At 44.4% G+C, this 13,476-nt stretch overlaps 1 protein-coding gene and 1 pseudogene across 5 annotated transcripts in view; both read left to right on the top strand.

Moving 5' to 3' along the window:
- The window catches only part of RHBDD1 (rhomboid domain containing 1), a 114,256-nt gene that overhangs the window by 77,024 nt on the left and 23,756 nt on the right, over positions 1-13,476 (top strand). The gene's annotated exons all lie outside the window — the stretch shown is intronic.
- Positions 2,238-3,483, top strand: LOC114896647 (annotated as a pseudogene).

Here is a 13,476-nt window from a genome sequence, read left to right as displayed (position 1 = left end):
TCTCACTGGAAGGTGTGAGGTGATTGACACTCAGAGGTTTGGGTCGCCAAGGAAAGGGGGAGTCTGGCATACTTTCTGGGGAGTCTGGCATTGCTTTCATTGTCACCAGAAAGCAATGGGAGTTGACTCTGGAATCATCGCGTTCAGGATTCCCTGCAAATCAGCCAAAACAACCCAAAACCCAGTCGTTTTTAATTTTCAGCTCAGTGAGACTAAAGGGAAACAGTTTGCTTTTGGCTCGGGTGATGCTGAAATAAAACGCAGCTTAGCCCACCGAGGTTAAGGGAGAATAAAGTGTTTCGCATAGGTGTCTTCTGAAAGAAGAGACATCTGTATGGAACACCTGCTGTCTTCATTATAACTTTAAATAAGCTGCGTCTCTGGGGGTTAGAAGGGCCCTTCTTTTGGCACACTGTGCTGTAACAAAGATAAACTTTAAGCCCCAAGTAGTTTACCATTGTGTAGAGGATGCTTTTTGGCGAGACACATGGGGGTGAGGAGGGAAATGAGCCCCTGGCTTAGATAACTCAGGGCCAGCGAGGCCCGTTTTGAGCAGAGCTTTTGACACTATGACACTTGTCAGGTTGTGACAGTGTTTCCTTACCCCTTGGCAGCCCTAATTATTTGCTAATTATTATCATCTTAATGTTTTATACATCAGGGAAGCATGGAGACAGTGCTTCTTGCTAAGTGGGCATAGCTGTTTCCTGGACTTCTGGGTTTCTTTGTATGCTTTGAGGAAGGGATCCGAACAGTCACCGTGCAGGCCTGTGTTGATGGCTTGTGTCTCTTATGCTTTTGCTTATTATCAGAGGACCAGATGGTCTTGCACGTAGGCACAAGGGTGGGTAGAGGGAAAGAGCACCAAGGAATGCCTTTCTCGGAGAGCCTTTCAAACCAGTTGGCATTTGGGCAGTCTCCAGTCCAACCAAGAATGATTTCCATCAGCGGTAGCCGTGAAAACAACCTTGTGGCCCCAGAAGATAATATTTAATCAGCGATGTGGTTCATCTTATTAGCCTGAGGGGGAAATAACTCACCACCAAATTCTACCATATAATAGATGGGATTGTTTGAAACCCATATCAGAACATCTGCTGTTTTCTAACTGTGCAAACCTAATGCTTTGTCCCCCTAAAGCAGCAGCAGTTGTACAGCTGCTGTGTACCCTGTCTCTCTTAGACCTTGACACCAGACAAGGGGCCATCTTCAGAGTTAATGAGCAATTAGGATGTTCTTTCCTGTCAACTAACTGGCAGAATAATGAGATCAAATGAGCACTGTCCTTAAAAACACCCAGACTTGTGTTTTCTAAAAAGGGTGTCTTTCTCTGCTGCTTTAGTTACATGAATAGACAAACAACTATTTAACATGGGAATAAATTAAATATTGCACCTACAGCAAACAGAAGAGAGAGGTATACAGACAGGATACTATTTATTCTAAACTCAGAATTCACAGGTTTTCCTCTTGAGTGACTGTAATGACGTCATAACATCTGCTATCACCTTAATTATCTTAAAGATTGGCAGGCAAGTATTTAGGGAGTGAGCATCCTTTCTCATATGAATGAATGTATCATATCTAAGTTTGGGGCAATCGAGGTATTGATCCTAAATTTGAATTAGTGGGCTCCAGACCATGCGCCATCTATCCCCAGCTGTTTTCCAGCCCCCAGGTAACACTCAGCTAACTATAGATAGAATACTCCAATTCAATGGAAAGTTAGAAAAGACCATATTAAATGAAGGAGAGTGGACATTTATGAAAGCTACAGCTCACTGGCATCAAGGAGAATTAAATTTATTCAAGCAGTGACCTCACTTGATTTCTGAAAAAAGAATAACCATTGATGTGCAATGTGTTTCAGTAAATGAATGGTGGGTGCATCCAAGGCCTGTAAGACAATGAAAGGCCAAGCATACAGTTAACTAGCATTTGTAAGTAACTAGAGGAGGGGTTTCAGAGATTTTGGTAGTTCTCAATCCTGGCTTCCTGTTACAGTCACCTGGGGAGCTTTTAAAAATGATCAGTGCCGGGGCTTCCCTGGTGGCGCAGTGGTTGAGAGTCCGCCTGCCGATGCAGGGGACGCGGGTTCGTGCCCCGGTCCGGGAGGATCCCACATGCCGCGGAGCGGCTGGGCCCGTGAGCCATGGCCGCTGAGCCTGCGCGTCCGGAGCTCTGTGCTCCGCAATGGGAGAGGCCACAACAGTGAGAGGCCCGCGTACCGCAAAAAAAAAAAAATTATCAGTGCCGCTTTTTCCCTCCGAGAAGGCGGCGGAGGCTGACTCTACAGTCATGGCCAAGATTAAGCCTCGAGACCTTCGCGGCAAGAAGAAGGAGCTGCTGAAACAGCTGGAGGACCTCAAAGTGGAGCTGTCCTAGCTACGCGTGGCTAAAGTACCAGGCGGCGCGGCTTCCAAACTTTCCAAGATCCGAGTTGTTTGCAAATCCATCACCCGTGTACTCACCATCATTAACCAGACTCAGAAAGAGAACCTCAGGAAATTCTTAGGGCAAAAAGTACAAGCCCCTGCATCTGTGGCCCAAGAAAACGCGTGCCACGCGCCGCCGGCTCAACAAACGCGAAGAGAACATGAAGACCAAGAGTCAGCAGTGGAATGAGCGGCTGTACCTGCTCTGGAAGTACGCGGTCAAGGCCCGAGCATCCAGGTGTCAATAAAACAAACAAACTGGCAAAAAAAAAAAAAAAATTGTCAATGCCTTGGCCCCCAATAAATCAGAATATACAGCTGGTGGGGCAGGGGTGAGGGCAGGTGCACAAAGACGGCAGCGTGGGCCCAGGTACTCGGACTGCTTCATAAGTTCCCCTAGTGATTCTCGCAGGGCTTTAGGTCTTTAGGTGGGGAGTTCCTTGAGGGCCACGGAGAGAGGTTCCCATTTCTCTCTGCGTCGCTCTTAAGAAGCTCTAGCAGAAGACAATGGGTACTTTTTTTTTAATTGAAGGTACAGATAGTACCATCCATTTTAGTAGTTACCTAGATTTCTAAATTCTTTCTATGTAATTTTTAGAATATTTGGAAAACCCATATTGTGCCACGTATGAGCAAGGTAGCCATCTCTTTTCCCCCCAAATGAAGATAAACAAAACCCAGGTTCTCTGCCTTCAGGGAACTTAGTCAAGTGGAAGAGAGAGTGAGGAAAGGTGGAGGGAGGGAACTAGGAAGGCATCAACAAAAATAGCTATTATCTGGGTGAAACTGTTGCTAATCAAAGAGGAGGGTGACTGATGGTTGGGAATATTTAGGAATGGGATGGATGGATGGAAAGAAGGAAGGAAAAGCTGTGGATGGTTTCCTAATATGTTTCGATGACAAGAAAAGAAACCATTAAGACCGACTTATTTCACATACGAATTCTTATTGGAAATCATGCTATTAAGAAATCGTAAAATAGCATGTTTGTTTTTTGTCTGTTCTGTTCTCTAGGCTTGTCTTCACTGATGAGGAATGTTAACATAAACATAAAGCAGTGAGTTTTTTGTTTTTTTGCGGTACGCGGGCCTCTCACTGTTGTGACCTCTCCCGTTGCGGAGCACAGGCTCCGGACGCGCAGGCTCAGCGGCCATGGCTCACGGGCCCAGCCGCTCCGCGGCACGTGGGATCCTCCCGGACCGGGGCACGAACCCGTGTCCCCTGCATCGGCAGGCGGACTCTTAACCACTGCGCCACCAGGGAAGCCCAAGCAGTGGGTTTTAATGATTATTGCTCATAGTGTGCTTTCTTTTTTAATTATTTTGCCTTTTAACATGTTTCTTATTACAGAGGAATGAGATTCTTTTTCAGGCCTTCTAGTGGTTAGGAAGTTTGCAATTCACGAAAGCACCAATTACAGACGATTATAACCTGACAGCACAACTGCCATTTGAGGAGAGCTCAGTTGACACTTTCAGCAACTGTGCAAAAAACCTTAGCCTAAGAGCCCTGTGGCGGCGGTTTGGGCTTATAAGAATTACACAGAGTTCTTGTTAATATAGTTATTCTTAGATTATAACTCTGTAAGAGCCTTAGAAACGGCCTGGTCCTAACCACCTTGGCACACTGCACCCTAGAAAGAGAGGGTGTTGGCTAGAGCCACACGGCTTAACCGTCCCTTAGCTAGTGCTGGAATCTGCATCATCATACTCCCCACTCAGAGCTGTTTTTACCATATCCCCCAAGTTCATTTTTAAGCATAATCTGCAATCAAAAAAATAAACGGGGTTATTCGAAGAGTAATAATGCACATTCTGACCATTACTACTCCATATCCCCCACTACCTGTCAGGAAGATCCTTTGGTACCTGCATTTGCTTCGAGAACTATCTAGTGAGCAACTAGAGTAGAGGGGGGAAGCTCTACCCTTTAAGTTTTAAGGGGTTCCAGGGAGCAGCTGGGAGCAGCTTGCTGTCTAACATGACGTTGGGAACTCTAGCAGATTTACCAGCGTCTTGCATTTAACCGAGCTTTCTTGTGAATGGATCCAGAACATCCTACAACTAGGTTTTCTTTTTATGCACTGATTATTTGATGCTATGGAGTTTTGGCCAGATTGATCTTTAAGGTATCACATAATTTTTAAGACAAAATTAGGAGTCATCAACTTACATTTTATTAGTCTAGTTTTATAACATTTGTACAGAAATGGGTTTTTAATTGAAATCAAGTTTAGCATCGACATCTTGCTGCATGCAGAAGCATTAGCTTTTTGAATTGGGAGGGACCCTAGGAGATGCTTCTCATTCATTCCCCAAATGCTCCCTGCAGCCTCCATGAGTCGGGCCATCTTCACACTGTCAGAAATGTGTGTCTCTGGAAGACAAAGCAGAAAACGAGAATAATTCTCTCTTTTGTGGACCGTTGCCAAGTTGGTACTTAACAGGATTAAAAAACTGATTAACCGGCCTTAATTTAAAATTGTCTTACAGTAGTTATTTTATGGTAGTTATCAGGTAAAGTTTACCTAGCCAGCCGGAACAAGCTTTGCCTATCAAGAATTTGATGACTGTGTTTTTAAATATATATAAAGGTGGGGGGAAGGAAAAAAAGTAGGAAGAGCTTAGAGTCTGTTTCCCCCGCAGTCTGTGATGAAGCCCTTTGCAGCCTGGCTTTCACGCCTTGACACAGTGTGGGCTTCGCAGCCATTCAGGCCCCAGTTGGAATCCCAGCTGTCTTTCCTTCACCAGTGAACAAGGTAATTAGGGGATTTATGGGGATTCTGTGGCTGGGGAGTTAAACCCTCCTCTTGGGGCTGTGGTGACGGCCGGTTGAGACAGGGGATGAGGGCACCCTTCCCAGAGAAGGCCCTCGATAGATCCTCTTCATTTCCCTTTCTCCTCTTTCACATGTGCTCTCTCCACTCATCTTATGTCACTTACTAAAATTTTTCTTTTGGCATTTATTTCCATGTCTCAGAGATTCCTCCAAAAAGATAATAATGGTAATGAATGCTTAAGCACTAATATTTAGCAAGCCTCTTTTATGTACCAGGCACAGCAAGTGCCTTTCATGCATTTTTTAAAATTTACTTTTTACAAGGACTCATGAGGCAGGGCACAATTGAAGCTTAAAAATTAAATGTAACAGGCCTGGATTCATACCTCGACTCTATCTGACTCCAAAGCACTGCGTCCTGCTCCAAGGATCTCGTTCTTGGAGCTCGAAATTCTGTTTCTGCTGCCATCCCAGGTGATGATTATGAAAACAGTAACAGCCAGCACGTAGCTTGTGCTGGGCACCGCTCTAAGCCCTTTATATATGTTGACATTTAAGGCTCACCACAGCCCTCTACAAGTTCTGTTGCTGTCCCCATTTTTCAGATGAGCAAACCAAGGCACAGAGAGGCTTAGTAACTTGTCCACTCACCCAAGGTCACACAGAGTTAAAACTGGGTCTCAAACTCTAGTTTTTAATCCCCCAGCTGTCCTTCCCGTTTCACTTAAGCAGTTCTCAAAACTTGTTTTACACTAGATCTCAGACTAATCAAAGATGAGACAGGACCTCTCTCTTGCTCAACTTAACCATCCCTGCTACTCTACTTTTCCAGTAACTTGCAGAATTTTTTCCTTATTCTTGCTACAGTCCTTCTAAAGTAGTGATACATTGAGTATTTCGTCCAAACGCTAAACCAAGAATAACGCCTAAGCAAGGGAGAACAAATTCATTAACTAGGAATCCATTTACAGTCAATCCCCAGGGCTCATTGTGCAGTCAGTGCTTCTGCATCATTTAGAGTTGCTAATAAATGAAGGTCTTTGCATCTTTCCAAGTGTCTTCATATTTACCAGTCTCGTACTTTACCATAGGAAGCGGCTTCAACAAGCATATTCATGTGTTGACAGTTCTAATTAATACAAGTAATTAGTCCTGACAGTAGAACCGTGAAAAGAAGACCCATTCATAAATTTGCTAATTATGTCACTCTGCTCAGAATTTAATCGCAGTCTAGTCTTTAATCATTTCTGTATATGGGCAAAAGGCCAGCTCACTAAATTCTTCAGACTTTCACATTTACTTCTGATAAAGGAATTTTATCAAAGTTAATTTATCTTTGGAACTTAATATTCCAGTATGCAGGAATTGGTGAAGAACAGAGCTCCTTCTGGAGAGAAATAAACAGGAGAATGGGAAAAACCAGGCAAGGAAGGAAGGAGGTAGGAAGAAGTCATCGAGGGCATCCATATGCTTTCTTACATATCTAAGTCTACAAGGTTTTGTGCACTAATATATTGATGTTTTTCTAAAAACTAAGGTAGTTTTATTTAGGCTGTTGGTATATTTGTGGTACAGAAAATTTGAAGACAGTTTGTTACTTGGATCCCAAGTTGAGCCCTCCTCTCTCTGATGTAAATAGTGTACATTTGCAGGCATGTTTGTTCTGGAGCAGGGTTTTTCAACCTGAGCACTATTGACATTTGGGGCTGAATAATTCCTTGTTGGGGTGGAGCTGTCCTGTGCATTGTGGGATGTTGAATAGCATCCGGCCTCTACCCACCAGATGCTCGTGCACCCTTCCTCCCAGTTGTGATGGCCAAAAGTATCTACAGACATTGCCAGTTCTCCCTTAGGGGGCAAAATCTGTTGAGAACCACCACACCAGGAGGGTAGGTTTAGATGATAAAGAATCAGGTAAACTTGTGTATAGGACACTTACATAGAATCAGTTATAGCAAAATCAATAAAATCAAGCACATCACTTGGAAGTGATTTAGTGGCAGGAAATACAGATTTGGAATGATATTCCTTGAATTTCAGTACCTCCTTCTTACCTTTCCAATGTAAAGGTCCCTCTGGTTCTCTTTGATAGCAAGTAGGGTGGCACTTGGTACCCTGGTAGTAGAGGGGTTGTATCTAAAACTCCTTTGCTTCTTGTGTTAAATACACTGGGCTCTTAGCTTTCATGGACTTAGTATGTAGTGTTTCGACCACTTTTAGGTGACCTTAAAGTTCTGGGTACTCAGCTGCAGGTGTTCTTTGTTCCCCTTTCCAGTCCATTAATTCCTTCCCTTCTTGTCTTACTTGCCTCCATCCAGTGCTTAGATTTCCAGTCCTTTGTTTCAGTTACTCTCTTACAGATACCTTCCGTGCCCTTGTTGCTCAGTCCTTCGTCCACCTATATGGAAAAATTCCACAGACCTAGGTGAGCCCAGCCACTAGGCTTCTCGGACCCTGCACCTGGCAGCTGAGCCCAATTGGAGACTGTGCCCCAACAGAGTAAACTGAGTCTATTATAAATGATATCAACATCTCACCTGTCCTCGACTTCCCCCCAAAAATAGAATCCACCTGTAGGTAATGCCCTCAGCGTCCCATGATGAAAACTACAAACTTACCTGTATCCACCCCCATACTGAACTTGTCCCTCCTAATAGCTGGGCAGGAAAGTCTCTTTCCTCTTACCGAAAGCTAATCCTTTCCCTGCCCTAACTTCTCAGGAAAAGCTCTTGTTACTGATTATCCCCCTTTCCCTCTGTCTTCAGCTTCTGAGTGTTTACCAGATCCTTCCTGTCAATATTGAAACCTACTCGAGTCTCTTTCCACACTTATCCCCAAAGAGAGAGAGACCAACAGCACAACTGCCTTTCATTCACCACCTTTCCTTTCCACTTACGGCCTGCAGAGTCTCCACTTCTTCAGTCGTGGTGCTGCCCCCCTTTACTCTCATGAAACCGTTCTAGCCAAGTTCCCCAGCGGCCTCAATGTTGCTAAGGCCCGGAGACACTTCTCTTCCCCAGGTTTACTTAACATAACTATCCACTCCTTGAAACCCTCCTTTTTTCTACCCTCCTGGCTTTCCCACTACTGCTCTGACCTCTTTCCTTGGTCTCCTTTGCAGGCTCACCCGCCTCTACTCTACCTTGGAATATCAGTTTTCCTAATGACTTCATTCTTGGACCTCTTTTCTTAAGGCTTTAGTTACGATTTATACTTCAAATTTATCTTCCCAGCCCAGATCTCTTTCTGAAATTATATCAATATATAAATGAACGCAAGGACATCTCAAATGCAGCATGTACTTACCTTTTCCACCTCCCCAACTTGTTCCTCGTCAGGTGTTACCTCCTGGGTGTTGTCAGTAACCAGGTGATCTTGATGCTAAGTCAAAACATGTCTCAAATCCACATCTGCTAGTCTGGGCCACTGTTATGACTGGACAGTGGGAGGTGAGGACAGAGAGGTTTAAGAGCCAGATCACCCAGGGCCTTTTAGGCCGGCAGAAGGACTTTGGTTTTTCTCTAAGTGAGATGGGAGCCTTTAGAGGGTTTTGAGCACAGAGTATCATAATTTAACTTAATTTCTTAAAGGCTCACTGGGGCTACTGTATTGAGACTAGTCTGTGGGGCAGCATAGTGGGGTGAATGCTGACCCCCAAAAGAGCTGTGCCCCCAGAGCCTTAGAATGCAACTGTATTTGGAGTAAGAGTCTTTGCAGATGTAATGAAAATGACACTGGCAAGGTGAGATCATCCTGATGAGGGTAGGCCCTAAACCCAGTGATGGGTGTGCTGATGAGGGAGGGCAAAGGAGAAGATAGACACAGAGGGATAGGCCATGGGAAGACAGAGGCAGAGGGTAGCAGCAGGAGGACCAGTTAGGAGCCTGTTGCAGTAACCCAGGCAAGGGAGGACCACAGCCCCCACCCGGACGGCAGCCGTGGAGGAGGTGCATGGCGGTTAGCTTCTGGGTACATTTCAGAGGTAGAGCAGAAGGATTCTTTGACAGAATGGTGGGGATTGTGAGAGAAGGAGAAGTGAAGGGGGAATAAAGTTTGGGGCTGAGGGCACTGGAAAGTTGGAGTTTCCACTAACCTGAACATGCAGGTAGAGCAGGTTTGCAGGGAAAAAAATGGAGTTCAGTCTTGGACCTGGAGAGAGTGACAAGTTTATGAGAGTTCCATGTGGGGATGGAGTAGGTAGTTCTGTATGAGAGCAGATGACAGGTATGGTCTGGAAATAAAAATCTGGTAGTCATCAGCATGATATAAATGGTATTTAAATTCATGAAAGTGGGTGGAATCGCCAAGGGAGTGAGTAAAGATGGAGAAGAGGGTCAAAGCCTGAGCACTGGGGTCTCCAGCATAGAGAGGTCAGAGAGAAAAAGAGGTAGCAGCAAAGGAGAGGGAGAAGAAGGAACCAGTGAAGCAGAGTGGAAAACCGGAGAAAAAGAGAGCAGGTGGTCCTAGAAGACAAGAATCTTTTTCTAGGAGGAAAGAGTGTCCATCTGTGCCAAATGCCCCAGTGGTCCCAGGCAGATGAGGACTTGAGAAATGATCCGTGGATTTAGCAACACGGAGGTTAGCAATAGCCTTGCCAGGAGCTGTTTCAGGAAGTGAACAGTTGATGGTGCAATATAGACCCTACTTTTGTCCTTGGTTCCACCAGAGTTAAAACAGAGGCCCTGAGCTTCTAAAGGCTTTGAGCTTCTTAATCCCCACCCCCACCCCTGTGAAAGAATAAAAAGAAGGATTCTGGGCTTCCCTGGTGGCGCAGTGGTTAAGAGTCTGCCTGCCAATGCAGGGGATACATGTTCGTGCCCCGGTCCGGGAGGATCCCACGTGCCGCGGAGCGGCTGGGCCCGTGAGCCGTGGCCGCTGAGCCTGCGCGTCCGGAGCCTGTGCTCCGCAACGGGAGAGGCCCGCGTACCGCAAAAAAAAAAAAAAAAGGATTCTGATGACTCACGTAGCCTGCACTACTGCTGCTGGGTTCCCCAGCCTTAGTTTAACTAGTGTTAAATAAATAAGTCCCTGATGCTACTCTTCCTAAAGCTACAGAGAATCGCCCACGTGAGAAGCAACGTAATCACAAAGGAACATTTGCCTTTGATTTGGACCATCTGGCCTTGTGCTTTTTCAGTGTAAGGCTAATAATGGAAATTATTTTCCCTGCCTGTAGTACCTGACGTGTGTTGGAGGGGTTTCTCCTAGGGGTCCCTCTCAGTGGCTCCAGAGCATCACTGTCCTATAGAACTTTCTGCAGTGATGGGCATGGTCTTTATCTTCAGTGTCCGACATGGTAGCCACTAGCCACATGTGCTAAGCACTTGGAATGTAGTTAGTACAACTGAGGCACTGCTTTTTTAGTTTTTTAAAATTCATTTACATGTAAACAGCTATGTGTCCTGGGTGAGACCCAACAGTCTTTAGTTCAACGAGCTCTGCAGGTGATTCTCTTACACACTAAACAGAATGGTTTCCTGTGTTTAGAGCTGGGCCCCACCCCCAGAGTTCCTGACTTAATGGGTTTGGGGATGGGGTGTGAGAACTTGACTGGTTAACAGGCTCCCAGGTGACGCTCTGATGCTGGTCTGGGAATCACTTTGAGAACCTGATGTAGAAAATGGACCACCTCTTTGTGAGGCGACCCCAGATCCCCAAGAGTGAATTCCATAAATGCCACAGAACAGATATTTTAAGTCAGGATATCCCAAATGTGCCCTATGAACTTCATGAAAATCTTGCTGTTTTCTCATGATCCAGTAACAAGCAGTGCCTGACTCACTGAGGAGCTCACAACTGTGGGAGCTGAACCAGCAAGTCTGAAGTCTGTAGGGCAGGCCTCCGGGAAGGGTTGGCTGGAACTCTGGGACATGTGCTGAAGTTGCAGTTCATCAGTGGAATTTCTTCTTTGTTGAGGAAGCTTCAGCTTTGCTCTTAGGGGGTTTTCCAGCTAATTAATTAATTAATTAATTTCAGCTAATTAATTAATTTCAGCTACCTGGATTAACTAGGATAATCTCCCTTGAAGTCAACTGATTAGATACTCAATCACATCTACCACATACTTTCAGAGCAACACCCCAATTAGTGTTTGACTGAATAATTGGTAACTGTAGCCTAGCCTGATTGATACATAAGAAAGATCATCCTGCTTGGAGATATAGTGTTCAGGGATCACATCTTGAAAGGTGTGGTATATGTTCTGGTCCTTGAAGAATGGGAGATTCTAGTCAGTGGGGATAAAGGGAATAGGTATTCTAGAGAACATGACTATTAAAAATTATCAAAATAAACAATAAAAGATGCCAAGACAGGAAAGTACAATTGGCATTTGAAGAATGGCTAGTTGTTGCTATATGACCTTTCTCCGAACCTCAGTTTCCTAATCTAAAAATGGGTTAAATACTTGTCATGACTATCCCCCAGAATGGAATGAGGTGATGTTTGAGGGTGCATTTTGGAAACAGTAAACCCTGTGAATGCTAAGGTTATTTTATAGCAATGTTGGTGGTGGTAGTATTCGTGTGTGAACTTTGTGTGGTGAAAGAAACCAAAAAGTTTGGGCAGGTAAAACAGAGCCTGATTGTTGTGGGCTCTGTCTAAAATGTGTGTCTTTAATTTTGGGGGAAAAAGTATTTAGTTTCAAATGGATTAATAGGAAATAAAAGCATCCCTATATATGCAGTCATACCTGATTGCCGCAAAGATGCGGTAGCCATTTGCTCTCTGCCTAAGGTGGCTCAGCATTTTTTACAGAAGTGGACCTTAGACCACGATTTTTGATGCTTGAGATAGTCGAGGTGAAGGAGAGTCATTTATTATAAAGTTATTGAATACTTTGCCTAAATAGGGAAAGAGAGTTAAACGATTTCCAAGAAAGTTGTTCCTAGGCAATGGCCACCGTAGCCAGTTGACTTGGTCATCAAAGAAAGCACCAGAGAAGGGATGCCAAAGTGAGTGCCGTCTGACAAACTTCTTTTCTTTTTTTCCCCAGAGCTCTGCTCTACAAACTAATTTTGCCAAGCAAGTTTCTGCTTGATTTTTAAAGCCCTGTGCGTTCTGAAGGAAATTTAATCCATATGCTCCTGAGTCACTTATGCCCAAGTCATGAAAATGTTATTTGTAAATGTGATTTCATGTTTGAAGCCATTGTAAAGTATTTTTAGTAGATTTTCCTTCTTCATCATGCAGAATTTTTCTTGGTTTGTTTTCTTGTTTTATTTAAACACGTTGTATATCATCCTAACACACATCCCGTGGTGAGACACAAAGGAAATCTTGAAGCCAGAAGGAGGGTCTAGTCGGACACATTTGAAGCGGCCAGGTTCTATTTGCAGAAGCTTATAACTGCTATCCCTCTTCCGTTTATGATGTTGTGTCCTGGGCTGCTTTTAACCTGGTCATACCCTGCCGCAGCCCCATCCCAGCCGGCTGCCTAAAAGGGAGCCCATGAAGAAGAACAGGAAAAAGGACAAATAATAGAACCAGACTGCCTCCTAGGATATATTTCTGTGTTATACCACATGATCCTTTCTTTCCAAAACTGAGTTCATTTTCCTCTTTTACCTACTAATATTTCCTGCTGGGAAGATTAAGGTATTTCATGAAATGTCTACAAAAGAGAGAAGTAAAATTGACTTTAGGAGCAGTCCACAGCTTTTCATTCTTAGGGCAAAATAGATGATGATGTCTGCTTAGGGCTGAGCTAATTGAAAAATGGTTTCATTTTTACCAGTGTAAGGGGGGGGCGGTTTTTTGATTTTTTGTTTTTCTTTTTTTTTTTAACCTCTGTCTCTTTGGAATCTCACGATACAGGCCAAGTTTTATCTTTACGTGAAGCGTCCTGGTTTACGTGTGTCTGTCCATCAGAGACATCTGTGGGCTGCAGAAGGGCACCAGGGCAGCCTTATGTTTAGGGTATGGTAGAGATTTGTCTCTGGTCTGAGCACCAGTTCCCAGGTAGGCGGCAGGTGTAGCATCCGACATGGTAAGAGGCATTTAGTACCAGGAGGGGCAAAGACCAAAGGGGTTAAAAGTTTACTTCTCATCACTCTGAGCTTATGAAATACTTTCCCATCTTTTTTTTTTTTTAACTTGGACCTCAGAACTTCCCCAAAGGCCACGGTTTCTGGTTTTCAGTAGGTTATTTTTTCATGAAGAAAATGAGGCTCAGAGGGGTACTTTCTTAGATATTTCACAAGGTGATTGTGGCTACTGGCATGTGCCTTTGTCTCCACTACACACTATAAACTCCGGGAGAGCA

The sequence above is a fragment of the Monodon monoceros genome, unplaced genomic scaffold (genome assembly GCF_005190385.1).
Source record: "Monodon monoceros isolate NGI ecotype Baffin Bay Population unplaced genomic scaffold, NGI_Narwhal_1 Super_Scaffold_16, whole genome shotgun sequence".
NCBI lineage: Eukaryota > Metazoa > Chordata > Mammalia > Artiodactyla > Monodontidae > Monodon > Monodon monoceros.
Note: the sequence above shows the minus strand (reverse complement) of the source record. Positions and strands in the feature narration are given on the sequence as shown.